The sequence below is a fragment of the Pristiophorus japonicus genome, chromosome 9, assembly GCF_044704955.1.
Source record: "Pristiophorus japonicus isolate sPriJap1 chromosome 9, sPriJap1.hap1, whole genome shotgun sequence".
NCBI classification, from domain to species: Eukaryota; Metazoa; Chordata; class Chondrichthyes; family Pristiophoridae; genus Pristiophorus; species Pristiophorus japonicus.
Window position 1 is genome coordinate 221,007,552 of NC_091985.1, and position 24,282 is coordinate 221,031,833.

Genomic DNA, 24,282 nt, shown 5'->3' on the forward strand with positions numbered 1-24,282 from the left:
GTCTAATCAAGGTTCTATATACGTTTAACAAAACTTCTCTGCTTTGTAATTCTCTTACTCTAGAAATGAGACCCAGTGCTTTATTTACATTTCCATTGCCTTGTTAACCTGCTTTTAATGATTTGTGCATCTGTTCCCCTCGATCACTGGTGGGCAAAATACAGCCCATGGGCCATATCTGGCCCGCCAAGACATTCTATCCGTCCTGCTGGATGGGACAGAAATAGAACGCGAGCCAGATCTCGAGCTGCACATTCGTCTATCCATTTTCACTTCTCATGAGTCAGAGACAGACCCGAACTGCAGCCAAGGAAAAAACATAGTAATATTTCATTTAAATTAATAATTCGCCAAAGCGATTCTCTCTGGCCTGATCTTAAAAAGGATCCGTTGAGTAATTCTAGGTGCCAATGGCAGACATCAGTACCCAGAATGCACTGCGTACTAGAATATGCCCTATGCAATTTAGAGTGGAGTCATGGCTGCTCATCTCCACAAATCTTTTACCGAAGAAAGTGACTGGCGCTGCATCTTTCTTCTCCCGGTACAATGGCAGGGGAGTTCTCATCTCGCACAAATTGGGACAGCATTAGTAATCTTTGCAGAGGGACATAATGATGACTGAGGTGGGAAAATGATGCTGACATAGGCTCTAAAGGGGCTACAGTTCTATTTCACAGCACTGATTTACAGAGACCAGAAGATACCACAACATTTTCAACTTTTATCTTTGATTCGGTCCAAGTCAGCATGGATTTATGAAAGAGAAATCATGCTTGAGAAATCGTCTAGAATTGTTTGAGGATGTAACTAGTAGAATGGACAAGAGAGAGCCTGTGGATGTGGCGTATTTAGACTTTCAAAAGGCTTTTGACAAGGTCCCACTCAAGAGATTATGTGCAAAATTAAAGCACATGGTATTGGGGGTAATATACTGATGTGGTTGGCAGACAGGAAGCAAAGAGTAGGAATAAACAGGTCTTTTCAGAATGGCAGGCAGTGACTAGTGGGGTACCGCAAGGTTCAGTGCTGGGACCCCAGTTATTTACAATATACATTAATGATTTAGACGAAGGAATTGAATGTAACATCTCCAAGTTTGCAGATGACACTAAGCTGGGTGGCAGTGTGAGCTATGAGGAGGATGCTAAGAGGCTGCAGGGTGACTTGGACAGGTTAGGTAAGTGGGCAAATACATGGCAGATGCGATATAATGTAGATAAATGTTTGGTGGTAAAAACAGGAAGGCAGATTATCTGAATTATGACAGGTTAGTAAAAGGGGAGGTGCAACGAGACCTGGATTTCATGGTACATCAGTCATTGAAAGTTGGCATACACGTACAGCAGGCGGTGAAGAAGGCAAATGGCATGTTGGCCTTCATAGCGAGAGGATTTGTGTATAGGAGCAGAGAGGTCTTACTATAGTTGTTCAGGGCCTTGGTGAGGCCACACCTTGAATATTGTGTACAGTTTTGTTCTCCTAATCTGAGGAAAGACATTCTTGCTATTGAGGGAGTGCAGCGAAGGTTCACTAGACTGATTCCTGGGCTGACAGGACTGACATATGAAGAAAGACTGGATCGACTAGGCTTATATTCAATGAAATTTAGAAGAATGATAGGGGATCTCATAGAAACATATAAAATTCTGACGGGATTGGACAGGTTAGATGCAGGAAGAATGTTCCCGATGTTAGGGAAGTCTAGAACCAGGGGTCATAGTCTAAGGATAAGGGGTAAGCCATTTAGGACCGAGATGAGAAGAAACTTCTTCACTCAGAGAGTTGTGAGCATGTGGAATTATCTACCACAGGAAGCTGTTGAGGCCAGTTCGTTAGATATATTCAAAAGGGAATGAGATGTGGCCCTTACGGCTAAAGGGATCAAGGGGTATGGAGAGAAAGCAGGAATGGGGTACTGAAGTGCATGATTATAATGAATGGTGGTGCAGCCTCGAAGGGCCGAACAGCCTACTCCTGCACCTATTTTCTATGTTTCTATGTTTCATTTATAAGCAGTACCGGATACAAGTTGTGTGTGTAAGATAGCATCTGACTACTACATGAATTTATGTTTATGCAATGTTTTATTTTTTTGTGCACGGTCCCTTTAAATGTGCTGCACAGCCGGGCACGATGCAGCTGCACATGCGCAGTGTCTCTTCCAGTGGCAGGAGCTGGGTATCAGTCTGTGCGGGACCCAGCGATTGGTGGAATATTGGTAGGCGGCACTCAACAGCTCACCAAAACTTTGTTAAGTGGCCCTCCAGCCCAAATAATTGCCTACCCTGCCCGAGATCTCTTTGCTCCTCAACACCATTTAGATACTTTTTTCCCGAAAATGGAGTACTTGCATTTATATTGCACCTTTCACCACCACCACATATCTCAAAACAAAGCTTTAAAGCAAATGAAGTACTTTTGGAGCGTAGCCATTGTTGTAATGTGGGAAACTCAGCACCAATTTGCACACAGCAAGCTCCCACAAACAGCAATGTGATGAGAACATAAGAAATAGGAGCAGGAGTAGGCCATTCGGCCCATTGAGCCTGCTCCGCCATTCAATAAGATTATGGCTGTTCTGATTATGGACTCAGCTCCACTTCCCTGCCCGCTCCCTATAACCCTGTATTCCCTTATCACTCAAAAATCTGTCTATCTCCACCTTAAAGATATTCAAAGACCCAGTCTCCACAGCTCTCTGGGGCAGAGAATGCCACAGATTTACAACCCTCAGAGAAGAAGTTCCTCCTCATCTCAGTTTTAAATGGGCCCCTTATTCTGAGACGATGTCCCCAAGTTTTAGTTCCCCTATGAGTGGAAATATCCTTTGTGCATCCACCTTGTCGAGCCCTCTCATTATCTTGTATGTTTCGATATAATCACCTCTCATTCTTCTGAACTCCAATGTGTATAGGCCCAATCTACTCAACCCATCTTCATAAGTCAACCTAATGAACCTTCTCTGAACAGCCTCTAATGCAAGTATATCCTTCCTTAAATACAGAGACCAAAACTGTATGCAGTACTCCAGGTGTGGCCTCACCAATACCCTGTACAGTTGTAGCAGAACTTCTCTGCTTTTATACTCTATCCCCCTTGCAATAAAGGCCAACATTCCATTTGCCTTCCTGATTACGTGCTGTACCCCATACTAACTTTTTGTGTTTCATGCACAAGGATGCCCAGGCCCCTCGGTACTGTAGCACTTTGCAATTTTGCTCCATTTAAATAATAATTTGCTTTTTAATTCTTTCTGCGAAAGTGGACAACCTCAGACTTTCCCACATTATACTCCATCTGCCAAATCTTTGCCCACTCACTTAGCCTATCTATATCCTCTGCAGATTTTGTGTGTCCTCCTCACAACTTGCTTTCCCACCCATCTTTGTATCATCAGCAAACTTGGCTACATTACACTCGGTCCCTTCATCCAAGTCATTAATATAAATTGTAAATAGTTGAGGACCAAGCACCCTGCGACACCCCATCATTCACTGTTGGCCAACTGGAAAATGACCCATTTATCCCGACTCTCTGTTTTCTGTTAGTTAGCCAATCCTCTACCCATGCAAATATATTGCCCCCTATCCCGTGAACTTTTATCTTGTGCAGTAACCTTTTATGTGGCACCTTATCGAATGCCTTCTGGAAATCCAATTAAACCACATCCACTGGTTCCCCCTTATCCACCCTGCTCGTTACATCCTCAAAGAGCTCCAGCAAATTTGTCAAACATGATTTCCCTTTCATAAAACCATGCTGACTCTGCTTGATTGAATTATGCTTTTCCAAATGTCCTGCTACTGCTTCCTTAATAATGGACTCTAGCATTTTCCCAATGACAGATGTTAGGCGAACTGGTCTATAGTTTCCTGCTTTTTGTCTGCCTCCTTTTTTAAATAGGGGCGTTACATTTGCGGTTTTCCAATCCACTGGGACCGCCCCAGAATCCAGGGAATTTTGGTAGATTACAACCAATGCATCCAGTATCTCTGCAGCCACCTGTTTTAAGACCCAAAGATGTAAGCCATCAGGTCCTGGGGACTTGTCTGTCTTTAGTCCCATTATTTTACCAAGTACTACTCCATTAGTGATAGTGTTAAGTTCCTCCCTCCATATAGTCCTTTGTTATTCCACTATTGGGATGTTTTTAATGCCTTCTACCGTGAAGACCGATGCAAAATATTTGTTCAACGTCTCTGCGATTTCCCTGTTCTCCATTATTAATTCCCCATCTCATCCTCTAGGGGATAACGACCAGACAATCTGTTTTTGTAATGTTGAAGGATAAATACTGGCCAGGAAACCAGGAATAACTCCTCTGCGCTTCCTCGAAATAGTGTCATGGGACCTTTCACATGCACCTGAGGGAGCAGACGGGGCTGTGGTTTAACGTCGCTTCTGAAAGACGGCACCTGATAGTGCAGCACTCCCTCAGCATTGCACTGGATTGTCAGCCTAGATTTTTGTGCTCAAATCCCTGGTGTGGGAATTGTACCCACAATCTTATAACTCAGAGGTGAGAGTGCTACTCACTGAGCCACAGCTGACACAGCTGAGTACCTGGCCTCCTTATTCCACCTACCAAAATGCACCACGTCACAGCTATTTATATTGGAAGTAGAATCATAGAAGTTTACAGCACGGAAGGAGGCCATTTTGGCACATCGTGCCGGCCAACAAGAGGCTATCCAGCTGTAACCCTGCAGGTTACGACACTTCAAGTGCACATCCAAGTATTTTTTAATGTGGGTGAGGGTTTCTGCCTCTACCACCCTTTCAGGCAGTGAGTTCCAGAATCCCACAACCCTCTGCGTGAATAAATTTCCCCTCAAATCCCCTCTAAATCTTCTACCAATTATTTTAATTTATGCCCACTGGTTGTTGAACCCTCTGCTTAGGGAAATAGGTCCTTTCTATCTACAATATCTAGGCCCTCATAATTTTATACACCTCAATGAGGTCTCCTCTCAGCCTCCTCTGTTCCAAGGAAAACAAATCCAGCCTATCCAATCTGTCCTCATAGCCAAGATTCTCCACTCCCGGCAACAGCCTCATAAATCTCCTCTGTACCCTCTCCAGTGCAATCATGTCCTTCCTGTAATGTGGTGACCAGAACTGCACACAGTACTCAGCTTTTTTTAAAAAAAAACAGTTCAAGCATAACCCCCTGCTCTTGTATTCTGTGCCTCGGCTAATAAAGGCAAGCATTCCGTATGCATTCTTAACCACCTTATCTACCTGTACTGCTACTTTCAGGGATCTGTGGACATGCACTCCAAGGTCCCTTTGTTCCTCTACACTTCTCAGTGTCCGACCATTTAATGTGTATTCCCTTTCCTTGTTAGCCCTCCCCACATGCATTACCTCACACTTCTCTGGATTAAATTCCATTTGCCACTGTTTTGACCAGTTGATTGATATCTTCCTGCAGTCCTCAGCTTTCTTCATTATCAACCACACAGCCGATTTTAGTATCATCTGCAAAATTCCTAATCATACTCCCTATATTCAAGTATATCACAAAAAGCAAGGGACCTAGTACTGAGCCCTGCGGAACCCCACTGGAAACATCCTTCCAGTCACAAAAACATCCATCAACCATTACCCTTTGCGTCCTGCCTCTGAGCCAATTTTGGATCCAACTTGCCACTTTGCCCTGGATCTCATGGGCTTTTACTTTCGTGACCAAACTGCCATGTGGGACTATCATGAAAAGCTTTGCTAAAAGATATATACACTACATCATACGCTTGGCCCTCATCCACCCTCCTGGTTACCTCCTCGAAAAATGCAATCAAATTAGTTAGACACGACCTTTCCTTAACAAATCCGTGCTGACTGTCCTTGATTAAGCCGTGTCTTTCTAAGTGAAGATTTATCCTGTCCTTCAGGATTTTTTCCAATAATTCTCCTACCACTGAGGTTGGGCTGACTGGTTTGTAATTACTCGGTCTATCCCTTTCACCCTTCTTAAACAAAAGTACCACATTAGTAGTCCTCCAGCACCATATCTAAAGCCAGAGAGGATTGGAAAATGGTGGTTGAGCAGTTATAATGAGGGATGTTCAAGAGGCCAGAATTTGAGGAGCAAGATATCTTGTGGGGTTGTGAGGCTGAAAAAGATGAGAGAGATAGGGAGGAGCGAGACCATGGAATGATTTGTAAACAAGGATGAGAATTTTGAAATCGAGGCTTTGTTTAACTGGGAGCCAATGTAGGTCAGAAAGCACAGGAGTGATGGGTGATCTTGACTTGATGCGGGTTAGTACATGGGGGGCTGAGATTTGGATGACTTCAAATTTACGTAGTGAGGAATGTGGGAGACCGGCCAGGAGTGAGTTGGAGTAGTCAAGCCTAGAGATAACAAAGGCATGGATGAGGGTTTCAGCAGCACAAGAGCTGAGGCAGGAGCGGAGGTGGGTAATGTTATGGAGGTGGAAAAAGGTGGTTTTAGTTATGCCATGGATATGTGGCTGGAAACTCATTTCAGGGTCAAATATGACACCTAGATTGTGAACAGTTTTGTTCACCCTCAGATTGATGCTAAGGAGAGGGATGGAGTCAGTGGTTAGGGAACGCAGTTTGTGGCGGGGACCAAAGATAATGGCTTCGGTCTTCCCAATAGTTAATTGGAGAAAATTTCTGCTCATCCAGTACTGGATGTCGGACAAGCAATCTGACAATTTAGATACCAAGCATGGGTCAAGACAAGTGGTGGAGAGGTAGAGCTGGGTATCATCAGCGTACATGTAGAAACTGACTCTGTGTTTTCAGATGATATCTCCAAGGGGCAGCATATAGATGAGAAATAAGAGGGAAACAAGGACAGATCTTTAGGGGACACCAGAGGTAACAATGCAGGAGTGGGAAGAGAAGCCATTGCACGATATTTTCTGGCTATGATTAGATAGGCAAGAATGGAACCAGGCGAGTGCAGTCCCACCTAGCTGGACATTGATGGAGAGGCGTTGGAGGAGGATGGAGTAGTCAACTGTGTCAGGTGCAGCAGAGGTTAGAACCTAAAGCAAGTTTTCCACTAGATTAACAGTGACTCCAATTCACTTATGTTATAAGAACACAAAAAATAGGAGCAGGCCATTCGGCCCCTCGAGCCTGATCCACCATTCAATAATGTCATAGCTGATCTTCTACCTCAACTCCACTTTCCTCATATCCCTTCACCCCTTAATATTCAAAAATGTATCAAGCTGCCTTGAATATACTCAAACACTGAGCATCCATAGCCCTTTGGGGGAGAGACTTCCAAAGATTCACCATCCTCTGAGTGAAGAAATGTATCTTCATCTCAGTCCTAAATGGCCGACACTTATTCTGAGATTGTGACTCCTGGTTCCAGACTCCCAGCCAGAGGAAATATCCTTCCTGCATCTACCCTGTCAAGCCCTTTAAGAATTGTGTATGTTTCAATTAGATCACCTCTCATTCTTCTAAACTACAGAGAATATAGGCCTAATCTACTCAATCTCTCTTCATAGGACAATCCCCCATCCCAGGAATCAGTCTGGTGAACCTCCATTCCTCAATGGCAAGTATATCCTTTCTTAGGCAAGGAGATCAAAACTGTACACAATACTTCAAATGGGGTCTCACCAGGGCAGTATGTAATTGCAGTAAGACATCTTTACTCTTATACTCAAATCCTTTTATAATAAAGGTCAACATACCATTTGCTTTCTTAATTGCTTCCTGTACCTGCAGGTTAACTTTCAGTGATTCATATACATGGACACCCAGGACCCTCTGAACAACAGCATTTTCCAATCTTTCAGCATTTACAAACTACTCTGCTTTTCTATTTTTCCTACCAAAGTGGATAACTTCACATTATATTCCATTTTCCATCTTCTTGCCCACTCACTTAGTCCATCTATATCCCTTTGAAGTTTCTTTGCATTTTGCATCATCCTCACAATTACATTCCCACCTAGCTTTGTATCATCAGCAAACTTGGATATCATCCAAATCAATGATATAGATTGTGAATAGCTGGGGCCCAAGCCCTGATCCTTACCGTACCACTCCACTAGTTACAGCCTGCCAACCCGAAAATTACCCGTTTATTCCGACTCTGTTTTCTGTCCATTAACCAATCCTCAATCCATGCTCGTGTCCACAGTAAATGACACAAGGTCAGCCCGCTGGATGGAACCTCGGGCACCCTGAGCTTGATCTCCGGTGTCTCCAGTCCCGACTGCCCCCTTACATCAGTCTCCCCTCACTTTTATACCCTGCAGTGATCCACCTCTGGCACCTGACTCTTCTTTGTCTTCTCTGCTGGGTTTGGGCAGGAAGCTGGGAAAAGACAGCTGGAACTTCTCTAATCTGTGATTTACAAGGACACTTTCCCTGGTTCCCAGCAGTTACTTTTCTTCAGCAATTTTCTGATTATCCCTAAACTCCCCTGCCTGCTGTTAGTTATTTCTTATAGTTTCATAATTATAGGTATAAACATCACACATTATAATTTAACCTATTCTATTACTCACTCTGGTTTAAGCTTATATTGTCCTTTACTATTTTATGATTTTATAACCAATCCTCAATCCATGTGAGTATATTACCCCCAATCTTATGAGCTCTAATTTTGTTTAATTATCTCTTGTCGAATGCCTTCTGAAAATCCAAATACACCACATCCACTAGTTCCCCCCTTATCTGTTCTGCTAGTTACCACCTCAAAAAACGCTAACAGATTTGTCAAACATGATTTCAGTTTTATAAATCCGTATTGACTCTGCCCAATCCTGTTATTATTTTTAATAGTGCCCTGTTACCACATCCTTATAATAGAATCGAGCATTTTCTTTACTACTGATGTCAGGCTAACTGATCTGTGGTTCTTTGTTTTCTCTCTCCCTCCTTTCTTAAATAGTGGGGTTATATTTGGTACCTTCCAATCCGCACGAAGGGAGAGAGAGCGAATGAGTGAGACAAAGATTGACACGGAAGGGAGAGAGAGCTGGACAGAGTGAGATCAAACAGACAGCAAAGTAAGTGAGACAGAGTGAGACTTAAATCCAAAAGGGGAAGTGGGAGAGACAGAATGAGGCAGAGAAAGAAAGGAAAGAAAGAGAAGGTATTGGCCGGGATGGCAAGGGAGAAGAGAATGGGGCAGAGAGAAGAGAGGGGCGAAAGAGGCGGAGAGAGGTAGACTGAGAGCATAGCAGAAAGAGGAACAGAGAAGCAGAGAAGAGAAAGGTGGAAAGAGTGAGAGACAGTGAGGCAGAGAGAAATGAGAGAGGTAGAGATCTTATTGAATGGCGGAGCAGGCTCGAGGGGCAAAATGGCCTACTCCTGCTCCTATTTCTTATGTTCATAATAGAGCAAATGTGAATTAGAGAGAGAGAGAACAAGGTGGGGGAGAGAGAGAAATTGAGAAAGAAACAGGTGGAGATATGAGAGTGCTTCTTCGGCAGCCCCTCACAAACCCTCGACCTCTACCATCTAGAAGGACAAGGGCAGCAAGCACATGGGAACACCACCACCAGCACGTTCCCCTCCAAGTCACACACCATCCTGATATGTAAGAATATCACCGTTCCTTCGTCGCTGGGTCAAAATCCTGGCACTCCCTCCCTCATCATCATCATAGGCAGTCCCTCGAATCGAGGATGACTTGCTTCCACGTCAAAAAGTTCACAGGTGTTTCAATGAAGGACCTAAAATACCAGGTCCCGTACTACATGTTGAAGGGTGGAAGATGCCTGTGCGTGGATTTTTTTTAACGTGTGGTGTCCGTTGCACACCAGCCACCACACGGGCTTGACAGAGCTAGGTCTTGGTCCAGTGGCAAGGATTAACCAAAACGACTGGAGACCAGCTCTGCTGCACGGACCTAATGCGCACATATATCGCAGTGTGGACGGCCAGTGCTGCCCCTGGGCTCTCGCCTCTTCTGGTCCCCAAACTCACACCTCTCCTGGGCCCCGGTCATATCCCTCTACAATCTCTCGCCGCTCCTTCGCCCTGACCTCGCCGCTCCATCACATGGACTGCAGCGGTTCAAGAAGGTGGCTCACAACCATCTTCTCAAGGGCAATTAGAGATGGATAATAAATGCTGGCCTTGCCAGCGAAGCCCACATCCCATGAACACATTTTTTTTTAAAAAGTCACCTTCTCTTTTCAAGAGGAAGAGACCCAGCCTGTTCATCCTTTCCTAATAGGCATAACCTCACATTTCTGGTATCATAATTGTAAATCTAATTTCCAATCTCACCAATTCCTCTATATCCTTTTTATAATATAAAGATCACAATTGTACACAGTACTCCAAATGTGGTCTAACCAAGGTTCGATACAAGTTCAGCATAACTTAGCTACTTTTCAATTCAATCGCCCTGGAAATAAACCCGAGTGCTTGGTTTACTCTTTTTAACGGCCTTATTAACCTACGTCGCTACTTTTGGTGATTTTTGCATTTGTATTCCGAGATTACTTTGCTCTTCTGCCCCATTTAGATTCTGGTTTTCCAACTAATATGTGACCTCCTTATTTCTGTTACCAAAATGCAATACCTCACATTTATCAGTGTTGAAATTCATTATATGCCAATTCTGCAAGTATATTAATGTAATAAGACATGTAGTACAGCACGGATTAGATACAGAGTAAAGCTCCCTCCACACTGACCCTTCAAACACTCCCAGGGCATAGACAACACGGGTTAGTGACAAAGTAATGCTCCCTCTGCACTGTCCCATCAAACATTTCCAGGTCATATATAGCACGGGCAAGGTATAGAGTTAAGTTCCCTCGACATATAGAGAGTAAAGCTCCCTTTATACTCCCCATCAAACACTCCCAGGCCAACTACAGCTTGGTTTAGATACAGAGTAAATCTCCTTCTACACCCTCCCAGGGCAGTTTCCAGTGGGCTTCCGGAGGGCTCAGTACTTGGTCCCCTGCTTTTTGTGATATATATATAATCAATGATTTGGACTTGAATGTAGGAGGTATGATTAAGAAGTTTGCAGATGATACAAAAATTGGCCCTGTGCTTGATAATGAAGAAGCGGTAGACTGCAGGAAGGTATCAATGGACTGGTCAGGTGGGCAGAACAGTGTCAAATGGAACTCAATCCGGAGAAGTGTGAGGTAATGCATTTGGGGAGGACTAACAAGGAAATCGAATACACAATAAATGGTAGGACACTGAGAAGTGTCGAGGGACAAAGGGACCTTGGAGTGCATGTCCACAGATTCTAGAAGGTAGCAGGACAGGTAGATAAGGTGGTTAAGAAGGCATACGGGATACTTGCCTTTATTAGCCGAGGCATAGAATAGAAGATTAGGGAGGTTATGCTTGAACTGTATAAAAAACTACTTAGGCCACAGTTAGAGTACTGCGTGCAGTTCTGGTCACCACAGTACAGGAAAGATGTGACTGCCCCAGAGAGGATAGAGGAAATTTACGAGGATGTTGCCTGGACTGGAGAATTTTAGCTATGAGGAAAGATTGGATAGGCTGGGGTTGTTTTCTTTGGAACAGAGGAGGCTTAGGAGACCTAATTGAGGTGTATAAAATTATGAGGGGCCTAGATAGAGCAGATAGGAAGGACCTATTTCCCTCAGAAGAGGGTTGAATAACCAGGGGGCATAGATTTAAAGTAAGTGGTAGGAGGTTTAGTGGGGATTTGAGGAGAAATATTTTCACCAAGGTTGGTGGGGGTCTGAAACTCACTGCCTGAAAGAGTGGTAGAGGCAGAAACCCTCATAGCATTTAAAAAGTACTTGGATATGCACTTGAAGTGCCGCAACCTACAAGGCTACGATCCAAGAGCTGGAAAGTGGGATCAGGCTGGAAAGCTCTTTGTCAGCAAGCACGGACATGATGGGCTGAATGGCCTCCTTCTGTGCTGTAAATTTCTATGATTCTCTGATCGCAAGGCTAGGAGAGACGCTCTTGAAGGTATGGGGAGCTCGGACTTGTCCGTGGGAGTAACAGACGGCAAGAGAACTCAAATAATCCCGAGCAATGCGGTGTTAGTCATGGCTCAGTGGTAGTCTCTGAGTCAGTAGGTTGTGGGTTCAAGTCCACTCCCAGAGCATGGAGCATAAAATCAAAGCCGACATTCCAATGCAGTGCAGAGGGAGCGCTGCACTGTCAGGGGTGCCGTCTTTCACATGAGGCCCCATAAGAGCATAAGAAATAGGAGCAGGAGTAGGCCATTTGGCCCCTCGAATCTGCTCCATCATTTAATGATCATGGCTGATCTGATCTGATCTTGCCTTCAACTCCACTTCCCTGCCCACTCCTCATAACCCTCGACTTCCTTATCGTTCAAAAATCTGTCTATCTCCACCTTAAACATATTTAATGACCCAGCTTCTACAGCTCTCTGAGGTAGCGAATTCCAAAGATTCAGAAGAAATTGCTCCCGATTTCCCTTTTAAATGAGCGACCCCTTATTCTGAAACTATGCCCCCTAGTGTTAGATTCCTCCACAGGGGGAAACATCCTCTCTGCGTCTATCCTGTCAAGCCCTCTCAGAATCTTATATGTTTCAATAAGATCACCTCTCATTCTTCTAAACTCCAATGAATATAGGCCCTACCTGCTCAATCTTTCTTCATGACAACCCTTTCATCTCAGGAATCAACCTCGTGAACCTCCTCTGAACTGCCCCCAATGCAAGTATATCCTTCCTTAAATAAGATGATCAAAACTGTACGCAGTACTCCAGGTGTGGTCTCACCAACAGTGTAGTTGTAGCAGGACTTCCCTACTTTTATACTGCATCTCCCTTGCAATAAAGGCCAACATTCCATTTGCCTTCTTAATTACGCTGTACCTGCAAGATAACTTTTTGTGTATCATGTACAAGGACTCCTCTGTATTGCAGCATTTTCTAATCTCTCCCCATTTAAATAATAATTTGCTTTTTTATTTTTCCTCACATTTTCCCACATTATACTCCATCTGCCAAACTTTTGCCCACTCACTGAGCTGATCTATGTCCCTTTGTAGATTATTTGCGTCTTCCTCACAACTTGCTTTCCCACTTATCTTTGTATCATCAGCATGTTTAGCTACATTCAATCGGTCCCTTCATCCAAGTCATTAATATAGATTGTAAATAGTTGAGGCCCCAGCACTGATCACTGTGGCACCCCACTTGTTACAGTTTGCCAGCCTGAAAATGACCCATTTATCCCTACTCTCTGTTTTCTGTTTGTTAGCCAATCCTCTATCCATGCTAATATATTACCCCCAATCCCGTGAGCTTTTATCTTGTGCAGTAATCTTTTATGTGGCACCTTATCGAATGCCTTCTGAAAATCCAAACACACGACATCTACTGGTTCCCCTTTATCCACCCTGTTCATTACATCCTCAAAGAACTCCATCAAATTTGTCAAACATGATTTCCCTTTCATAAAACCATGCTGACTCTGCTTGACTGCATTATGATTTTCTAAATAATGGACTCCAGCATTTTCCCAATGACATGTTAGTCTAACTGGTCTACAGTTTCCCGCTTTCTGTCTCCCTCCATTCTTAAATAGGGGAATTACATTTGCTATTTTCCAATCTGCTGGGACCTCTCCAGAATCCAGGGATTTTTGGTAGATTACAACCAATGTGGCCACCATCTCTGCAGCCATTTCTTTTAAGACCCTAGGATGCAGGCTATTAGGACCAGGGGACTTGTCCACCTTTAGTCCCATTAGTTTGCCTAGTACCTTTTTTCCCTAGCAATAGTGATTGTTTTAAGTTCTCCCCTCCCAATAGCCCCTTGATTATTATTGGGATGCTTTCAGTGTCTTTTACAGCGAAGACCGATACAAAATATTTATTTAAATTCTCTGCCATTTCCTTGTTTCCCATTATTAATTCCCCAGTCTCCTCTTCTAAGGGACCAACTTAGCTACTCTCTTCCTTTTTATATATCTGTAGAAGCTCTTATTGTCTGTTTTTATATTTCTTGCTAGTTTACTCTCAATCTATTCACTTTTTTTTTCTCGTTGTCCTTTGCTATTTTCTAAAAAGTTCCCAATCTTCTGGCCTTTCATTAATCTTCGCAACATTGTATGCCTTTGTTTTCAATTTGATACCACCCTTTACTTCTTAGTTAGCCATGGATGGTTCATCCTTCTTAGAGTCTTTCTTTCTCATTGGAATATACCTTTGCTGAGTTATGAAATAGCTCCTTAAATGTCTGCCACTCCTTATCTACTGTCTTACCCTTCCTTTGTAATTGCCTTTATTTTTCAGGGCACTATTTTGAGACCCAAGTTTCTCACCCTCAAACCGAATTTGGAATTCTACCATACTATGATCACTCTTCCCAAGAGGATCCTTTACTATGAGATCATGAATTAATCCCAGTCGCATTACACATTACCAATTCTAAAATAGTCTGCTCCCTGGTTGGTTCCACAGCGCATTGTTCTAAGAAAACATCCCGAATACACTATGAACTCTTCCTCAAGGCTACCTAATCTTTATATTGATATATCCAATCAATATAAAGATTTAAATCGTCTATGCTTATTGCAGTACCTTTCTTATAAGCCTCCATTATTTCTTGATTTATATGCTGTCCTGATAGGCTACTCCCACCAGTGACTTCTTTCCCTTATTATTTCTTATCTCCACCCATACTGATTCTACATCTTGATCTTCTGAGAATCAGAACCATCTGACCTCTCAAGTGGGCATAAAAGATTCCATGACGTTATTTCGAAGAAATCTCTCTGGTGTCCTGGCTAACGTTTATCCCTCAACCAACATCACTAAAACAGAGGCCGTGAAAGGCACTTTATAAATACAAAGGAGAAAAGGAACAGTCGATAACAGGACATCAATTAGTCTCCTCTTGGAGAAATCAAGGAATCGACTCACTGTATGTAGGAAACAAAGCTGATTTATTTGATTGTTGTTTGACAGAGGGTGCAGAAAAGATTTACAAGAATGATTCCAGGGATGAGGGACTTCAGTTACATGGATAGACTGGTGAAGCTGGGGTTGTTCTTCTTAGAACAGAGAAGGTTGAGAGGAATTTGATAGAGGTGCTCGAAAATCATGAGGGGTCTGGACAGAGTAGAGAGAAAATATTCCCATTGGCGGAAGGATTGAGAACCAGAGGACACAGATTCAAGGTGATTGGCAAAAGAACCAAAGGCGACATGAGAAAAAAGCGAGTGGTTAGGATCTGGAATGCACGGCCTGAAAGGCTGGTGGAGGCAGATTCAATCGTGGCTTTCAAAAAGGGCATTGGATAAGTACCAGAAATAAAACATTTGCAGGGCCACGGGGAAAGGGTGGGGAGTGGGACTTGCAGAGAGCCGGCACGGACTCGACGGTCCGAAAGGCCTCCTTCTGTGCTGTAACTATTCTATGATTCTATGATATCCAGAAAATTAAACTCCAGCCCAGTTATAGGGATTAATTACACCAGCAGCAACAAACTCCAACTGTCCAAGTGAACAGGGTTCAGTCCTGGATGTGATTAACGGCAACAATAAAAGCAGAATCCAACCCCTGCAGTCACTTGTGAACTCGCTGGTGTAACTGAAGGTTGGATAAACGAGTGAAGCCCTTCCCACACTCGGAGCAGATGAATGGCCTCTCCCCAGTGAGTGCGTTGGTGTGTCAGCAGGTTGGATGAAAGAGTGAAGCCCTTCCCACACTCGGAGCAGATGAACGGCCTCTCCCCAGTGTGAGTGCGTTGGTGTTTCATCAGATCATTTCTGCTTTTATAGCTCCTTTCACAGTCAGAACATTTAAACGGTCTCTTACTGGTGTGAACAAGTTGGTGTTCAGTGAGGTGGGATGAACGAGTGAATGCCTTCCCACACACAGAACAGGTAAAAGGTCTCTCCCCGGTATGAATACGCTGGTGAGCATGAAGCTCGAATGAATTAGTGAATCCCTTTCCACACACAGAGCAGATGAACAGCCTCTCTCCTGTGTGAGCTCGCTGGTGACTCAGATGATGAGATGATTTAGCAAACCGTTTCCCACATACGGGACAGACGGACGGTCTCTCCCCAGTGTGAACTCGCTTGTGTTTAATGAGGTGTGAAGATGCAGTGAATTTCTTCCCACATACGGGAGAGGTAAACGGCCTCTCCCCAGTGTGAACACGCTGGTGTCTCACCAGGCTGGATGAACAAGTGAATCCTTTCTCACACACTGAGCAGGTGAACGGTCTCTCCTCAGTGTGAATTCGCTGGTGTGCCAGCAGGCTGGATGAATAAGTGAATCCCTTCCCACACACAGTGCAGGTGAACGACCTCTCCCCAGTGTGAACTCGCTGGTGTTCAGTGAGGTGGGATGAACGAGTGAATCCCTTCCCACACACAGTGCAGGTGAACGGCCTCTCCCCAGTGTGAACACGCTGGTGTTCAGTGAGGTTGGATGTACGAGTGAATCCCTTCCCACACCCGGGGCAGGTGAATGGCCTCTCCCCGGTGTGACTGCGTCGATGAGTTTCCAGCGCAGAGGGACAATTGAATCCCTTCCCACAGTCCCCACATTTTCTCCATGGTGCGGGTGTCCATGTGTCTCTCCAGGTTGGACGATCAGTTGAAGCCTCGTCCACACACAGAACACGTGTGCGGTTTCTCCCCGCTGTGAATGGTGAGATGTTTTTTCAGGCTGTGTAACTGGTCAAAGCTCTTTCCACAGTCAGTGCACTGGAACACTCTCACTCGGGTGTGTGTGTCTTGGTGCTTTTCCAGTCACACTGATGTTTTAAATCTTTTCCCACAGACAGAACAGACAAACATTTCTCCTTTCACATTCATGATATTCAAGTGAATCGAGTGACTCTGTCAGATCTTGATATGATTGGTTCTAGTTTCCCGTCTGTAAATCCTCCTTTTCTAATATCCTGTAAAAGGTGTTTACAAAAGTCAGCACTGGAAGTGCAGGATAGAAATTGAGGACAGACAATCCTACTTTTTCTGGAACATTCTTTCCTCTCTTGTTCTCCAAAGCTGTAAATTCCCGTTTCACACACTCTCCCTCCACCCTGTGCTGAAATCCAAACTCATCGCACCACCTCCATCATTTCTTTCTTCCATCTGCAGTTTTCTCACTCCCTCTTCTCTGGTGGGGTTCAGTTCTACATTCTGTCTGTGCAGACTGAGAATAAATGAGGAAATGATTGTCTCTCCAGATCACTGGGACCCTAAAGCCCCGCCCGCCCTCTGCTCCTGTACCAAGATGGCCGCTCAGGCACGCTGATCGTGTCTAAGAATTCGGTTAGTTACCCCGAGCGTCGGGTCCATCACCGCGGGTCAAACATGTGTCCTGCCGGTTCATATTAGGTGCCTGAGGCCTACACCAGGTGTTTATGAAGCTGCCCACCCAGGGATCCAATTCCTCCGCTGAGCCCACAAGCTCCTACTGACTTGCGGAACGTCTCTTCCGCCTCAGACCACCTCCACCACTGGCACTGCGCCTGCTCAGAGCACAGCCCGGTCCCGTGTCTGGGCTCCTGGTGTTATTGATAGAGGACTTTACCCCTGCGCGGGGGATTCTGGTTACAGAAGTAAACGTCGCAACATTTGGTAATGAAATGGATTCATTCAGGACAGACAGCAGGGATTATTGCAGGAAATAACACAGTGCAGTGAGAAAGGAAATGCAATAGATGTAGTGAATGCAGTGGATGGATTGTCAAAAGGTGTTTGATAAGGTGCCAGACAGGAGGCTTGTTGATCAAATTAAGGCTCATGGTATTAAAGGGAGTGGGGCCGCGTGGAGAGGAAGTTGGGTAAAGGGCAGAAAACAGAGAGTAGTGGTTAATGGATGTTCTTCAGACTGGAGGGATGTAAACAGTGGTGTCCCCAGGTCAGTGTGGGGACCATTGCTCTTAATATAGAGACAGGGTCTGGGCTAGGGTATAAGCACATAAGAATTAGAAGCAGGAGTAGGCCCTTTGGCCCCTCGAGCCTGCTCCACCATTCAATAAGATCATATCGATTCATCAATTGATCCACCGCTACAAAAAACAATAAGAATAAAACCGGACGGACCACTCGGCATCGACCTCCGCACCAGCTACGGACCCGACAACGGCACACCCAGCCCAGTCTTTCTCACCAACATCTGGGGACTTGTGCCAAAATTGGAAGAGATGTCCCAGACTAGTCAAGCAACAGCCTGACATAGTCATACTCACAGAATCATACCTTTCAGCCAATGTCCCAGACTCCTCCATCACCATCCCTGGGTGTGTCCTGTCCCACCGGTGGCGGCACAGTAGTATACAGTCGGGAGAGTGTGGCTCTGGGAGTCCTCAACATTGACTCCGAACCCCATGAAGTCTCGTGGCTTCAGGTCAAGCATGGATAAGGAAACCTCCTGCTGATGACCACCTACCGCCCTCCCTCAGCTGATGAATCAGTACTCCTCCATGTTGAACATCACTCAGAAGAAGCACTGAGAGTAGCAAGGTGCACCGAATGTACTCTGGGTGGGGGACTTCAATGTCCATCAAGACTGGCTCACTAGTGACTGAGCTGGCCGAGTGCTGAAGGACATAGCTGCCAGACTGGGCCTGCAGCAGGTGCTGAGAGAACCAATATATGAGGGGAAAACCCGACTTGCGCCCATCCCTTCGGAAAGGGCACGAGAGCGGGAGCAGCGGTAAGCCTACAAAGGACATGAGTCAGCCGAGCAGCGGGACTTCGGAAAGGGCGCGAGAGTGGGAGCAGCGGTAAGCCTACAAAGGGCGTGAGTCAGCCGAGCAGACAGCCGAAACAGCACCAAGTGACCTGGGAGGAGAAGAAGTAAAAAGATTCAAAGTGTGACATCACAGAAAAGCAGGCAAGTGATTGGTTGGTCAGTTTTTCTCTCTTTTCTTGGGCATTGGTTTAAATTAAGAGCTAGGATTAAAAATCTAAACTTTCAAAATGTAAAAACTTAATTAATTGAATACATTCGAGATGGCAGGGCAGGCGATGTGTTACTGCTGCTGCATGTGGGAGCTGGTTGACCCCATTGAGGTCCACGGCGACCACATCTGCAGTAAGTGTTGGCTGCTCGAGGAACTTCGTGTCCACGTTGATGAGCTGAAGTCCGAGCTGCAGACACTGCGACACATCAGGGAGGGGGAGAGTTACCTGGACCTTGTGTTCCAGGAGGCAGTCACACCCCTTAGATTCATCAATTCAAATTTGGTCCGTGGTTAGGGACAGGATGGTGTGACTACGAGTGAGGCAGCTGTGGGGACCCAGGAGGTAGTGATGGAGGAGCCTCAGTCCTTGCAATTGTCCAACAGGTACGAGATTTTTGCTCCCTGTTTGGACGAGGGCAGGGACTGCAGGGAGGATGAGCAAACTGACCACAGCGCCGTGGTACAGGAGGCCATTCAAGTGGGGGGAGTAAAAAGAAATGTTGCAGTGGTAGGAAACAGTATAGTTTCAGAGATAGATACTGTTCTCTGCAGCCAAGTGTGTGAGTCCTGAAGGCTGTGATGCCTGCGCGGTGCCAAGGTTAAGGACATCTCCTCTGGGCTGAAGAGGGATTGGAGTAGGAGGGGGAAGATCCAGTTGTCGTGGTCCACGTACCAATGACATAGGCAGAACAAGAAAGGAGTTCTGCTGAGGATTTTGAGCAGCTAGGGTCCAAATTAAAAAGCAGAATCACAAAGGCAATAATCTCTGGATTACTACCCGAGCCACAAGCAAATATATTTTGGTGAGAAGGAAAGACTTTAAGCGACGAGGGAACTATCCGTGGTTAATGAAGGAAGTAAAGGATGGGATCAAATTGAAAACAATGGCATACAAAGTGACCAAGGTTAGTGGGAGGCCAGAGCATTGGCAAATGTTTTTAAAAACAGCAAATGATGACTTAAGAAATAATAAAGAGAGGGAAGATAGATTATGAGAGTAAACTAGCAAGCAATATAAAAAGAGCTTCTACAGGTATGTAAAAAGGATAGGGTAGCTAAAGTAAATGTTGGTCTTTAGAGGATGAGACTGGGGAATTAATAATAGGGAACAGGGAAATGGCAGAGACTTGGAACAAATATTTTGTATCAGTCTTCACGGTAGAAGACACTAAAAACACCCCAATAATAGATAATCAAGGGGCTATAGCGAGGGGGAAACTTAAAGCAATCACCAAAGAAAAAGTGCTCAGTAAAATAATGGGACGAAAGGTGGAAAAGTCCCTTGGACCTGATGGCTTGCAACCTCAGGTCTTAATACACAGTAAAGTTCCCTCTACACTGTCCTATCAAATACTCCCAGGGCCGGCACAGCACAGGTTCGATGCAAAGTAAAAATCCCTCTACACCGGCCAACAAACATGCCAAGGGCAGGTAAAGCATGGGTTAGGCAGAGGGTAAAGCTTCCTCTATACTTCCCCATCAAACAATGGCAAGGCAGGTACAGCACGGGTTAGATGCAGAACAAATCTCCCTCTAAACTGCCTCATCAAACATTCCTAGGGCAGGTACAGCGCGGATTAGATATAGCGGAAAGCTCCCACTACACTGTCCCATCAAACACTCACAAGGCAGGTACAGCAATGGGTTAGGCAGAGAGTCAAGCTCCCTCGACACTGTCCCATCAAACACTCCCAGGGCAGGTACAGCAGATTAGATACAGAGCAAATCTCTCTCTCCACTGTCCCATCAAAACCTCAAAGGATAGATACAGAACATAAGAAATAGGAGCAGGAGTAGGCCATTTGGCCCCTCGAGCCTGCTCCGCCATTCAATAAGCTCATGGCTGATCTGATCCTGGCCTCAACTCCACTTCCCCTCCCGCTCTCCATAACCGTTGACTCTCTTATCATTCAAAAATGTCTCTATCCCCGCCTTAAGTACATTCAATGACCCAGCCTCCACAGCTCTCTGAGGTAGAGAATTCCAAAAATTCACGACACTCAGATAAGAAATTCCTCCTCCTTTCAGTTTTAAACAGGTGACCTCTTATTCTGAAACTATGTCCCCTAGTTCTACATTCCCCCAAGAGGGGAAACATCCTCTCTGCATCTACAATGTCAAGCCCCCTTAAAATTTTATACATTTCAATAAGATCACCTCTAAGTCTTCTAAACTCCAATGTGTATAGGCCCAACCTGCTTTACCTTCCTTCATATGACAATCCCTTCATCTCAGTAATCAACCCCTCGTGAACCTCTCTGAACTGCCTCCAGTGCAAGTATACCCCTCCTTAAATACGGAGACCAAAACTGCACGCAGTTGTCCAGGTGTGGTCTTACCAACGACCTGTACAGTTGTAGAAGGACTTTTTTACTTTTATACTCCATCCCCCTTGCATTAAAGGACAACATTCCATTTGCATTCCTAATTACTTGCTGTACCTGCATGCTAACTTTTTGTGTTTAATGTACAAGGACCCCCAGATCCCTCTGTACCACCGCATTTTGTAATCTCTCCCCATTTAAATAATAATTTGCTTTTTTATTTTTCCTACCAAAGTGGATAACCTCACATTTTCCCACATTATACTCCATCTGCCAATTTTTTGCCCACTCACTTAGCCCATCTATATCCCTTTGTAGATTCTTTGTGTCCTTCTCACAACTTCCTAGGTTAGCACAGGTTCAGTACACGGCAAATCTCTGTCTCCATTAGCCCATCAAACACGCCCAGGACAGGTACAGTATGGATTAGATACATTGTAAAGTTGCCTCTACACTGTCACATCAAATACTCTCAGGGCAGCTACAGCACGGGTTAGGTACCGATTAAAGCTCCCTCTGCACTGTCCCAAAAACACTGCCAGGGCAGGGACAGTACAGGTCAGGTACAGAATAAACCTCGATCTACACTGTCCCATCAAACACTCGCAGGGCATGTATAGCATGGGTCAGATACAGAGTATAGTTCCCTCTACACTGTCCCATCAAACACTCCCAGAGCAGGTACAGCACAGGTCAGAAACAGAGTAAGGCTTCGTCTACACTGTCCCATCAAATATTTGCAGGGCAGGTACAGCACGGATTAAATAGAATAAACCTCCCTCTATATTGTCCCAACAAACACTCCCAGGATAGGTACAGCACGGATTACATACAGCCTAAAGCTCCCTCTACACTGTCCCATCAAACATAACTAGGGCAGGTAGAGTACGGGTCAGACACAGAGGAAAGCTCCCCCTACACTAACCCATCAAAGCTCACAGGGTAGGTAGAGCATGGGTTAGATACAGAGCAAAGCTCCCTCTGCAGTGTCCCATCAATCACTTACAAGACAGGTACAGCACGGGTTATGCAGAGAGTAAAGTTCTCTCTACACTGTCCCATCAGACACTACCAGGGCAGGTACAGCACTGATTAGATACAGCATAAAGCTCTCTGTACACTGTCCTGTCAAAAACTCCCGGGGCATGTACAGCATGGGTTAGATACAGAGTAATACTCCCTCTACACTGTCCAATTAAACATTCCCAGGGCAGGTACAGCATGGGTTAGATACAGAGTAAGTCTCCCTCTACACTATCCCATCAAATACTCCAAGGGCAGGTATGGAACATAAGAAATAGGAGCAGAGTAGGCCATTTGGCCCCTCGAGCCTGCTCCGCCATTCAATAAGATCATGGCTGATCAAATCCAGGCCTTAACTCCACTTCCCCGCCCACTCCCCATAATCCTTATCTTTCAAAAATCTGTCTATCCCCACCTTAAATATATTCAATGACCCAGCCCCCACAGCTCTCTAAGGTAACGAATTCCAAAGATTCACAACCCTCAGAGAAGAAATCCCTCCTCATTTCCCTTTTAAATGACCGACCCCTTATTCTGAAACTATGCCCCCTAGTGTTAGATTCCCCCACGTGGGGAAACATCCTCTCTGTATCTACCCTGTCAAGCCCCCTCACAATCTTATACGTTTCAATAAGATCACCTCTACGTTTTCTAAACTCCAATGAGTACAGTCCCAACCTGCTCAACCTTTCTCATTATGACAACCCCTTCATCTCAGCAATCAACCTCGTGAACCTTCTCTGAACTGCCTCCAGTGCAAGTATATCCTTCCTGAAATAAGGAGACCAAAACTGTACGCAGTACTCCAGTTGTGGTCTCACCAACACCATGTACATTTGCAGCAGGACTTCCCTACTTTTATACTCCATCCCCCTTGCAATAAAGACCAACATTCCATTTGCCTTCCTAATTAATTGCAGTAACTGCATGCTGAATGTTTGTGTTTCATGTACAAGGACCCCCAGATCCCTCTGTACCACCGCATTTTGTAATCTCTCACAATTTAAATAATAATTTGCTTTTTTATTACTTCTAACATGGATACCCTCACATTTTCCCACATTATACTCCATCTGCCAAAGCTTTTCCCACTCACTTAGCCTATCTATATTCGTTTGTAGATTCTTTGCGTCCTCCTCACAACTTGCTAGGTTAGCACAGGTTAGATACACAGTAAACCTCTCTCTACATTATCCCATCAAGCACTCCCAGTGCAGGTACAACACGGGTTAGGTGCAGAGTAAAGCTCCCTCTGCACTGTCCCAAAAACACTCCCAGAGCAGGTACAGTACTGGTTAGATATACAGCAAAGCTCCCTCTACACTGTCTATTCAAACACTCGCAGGGCAGGTACAGCACGGGTTAGATTCAGAGTAAAGCTCCCTTTACACTGTCCCATCAAACACTCACAGGACTGGTATAGCACAGATTGGATACAGCGTAAAGTTCCCTCTACACTGTCCCATCAAATACTTCCAAGGCGGGTACAGTACACATTAGATACAGCATAAAGCCCAATTTATACTGTCCCGTCAAACACTCCCAAGGCAGTTACAGTACAGGTTAGATACAGAGTAAACCTCCATCTACACTGTCCTATCAGACACTCCCAGGGCAGGTACAGCTTGGGTTAAATACAGAGTAAAACTCCCTCTATATTATCCCATCAAACAATGCCAGGGCAGGCACAGCACAGATTAGATACTGAGTTTCCCATGTGGTGGCTGCCGTGCAATGGCCACCACACGTTAAAAAAAGCCACGCACAGGCATCTTCCACCCTTCAGGATGTAGTTCAGGATCTGGAATATTAGGTCCTTCATTGAAACACCTGTGAACTCATCCTTTTTTGGCGTGGAAGCAAGTCATCCTCGTTTGCAGATGACACTAAGCTGGGTGGCAGTGTGAGCTGTGAGGAGGATGTTAAGAGGCTGCAGGGTGACTTGGACAGGTTAGGTGAGTGGGCAAATGCATGGCAGATGCAGTATAATGTAGGCAAATGTGAGGTTATCCACTTTGGTGGCAAAAACAGGAAGGCAGAATATTATCTGAATGG

The 24,282-nt window shown here is 45.0% G+C and overlaps 1 long non-coding RNA gene and 1 pseudogene across 2 annotated transcripts in view; both read right to left on the reverse strand.

Moving 5' to 3' along the window:
• Window positions 1-24,282, reverse strand: part of LOC139273745 (uncharacterized) — a 35,338-nt gene that overhangs the window by 6,270 nt on the left and 4,786 nt on the right. Inside the window, exon 3 of one of the 2 annotated variants that reach the window (XR_011595337.1) lies at window positions 17,062-17,121. The exons of the other annotated variant lie outside the window; for it this stretch is intronic. This is a non-coding gene — a long non-coding RNA (uncharacterized lncRNA). Of the gene's footprint in view, window positions 1-17,061; window positions 17,122-24,282 lie in introns of those variants that run through there. 2 annotated transcript variants of the gene reach the window in all.
• On the reverse strand, window positions 14,913-17,030 carry LOC139272887 (zinc finger protein 436-like; annotated as a pseudogene).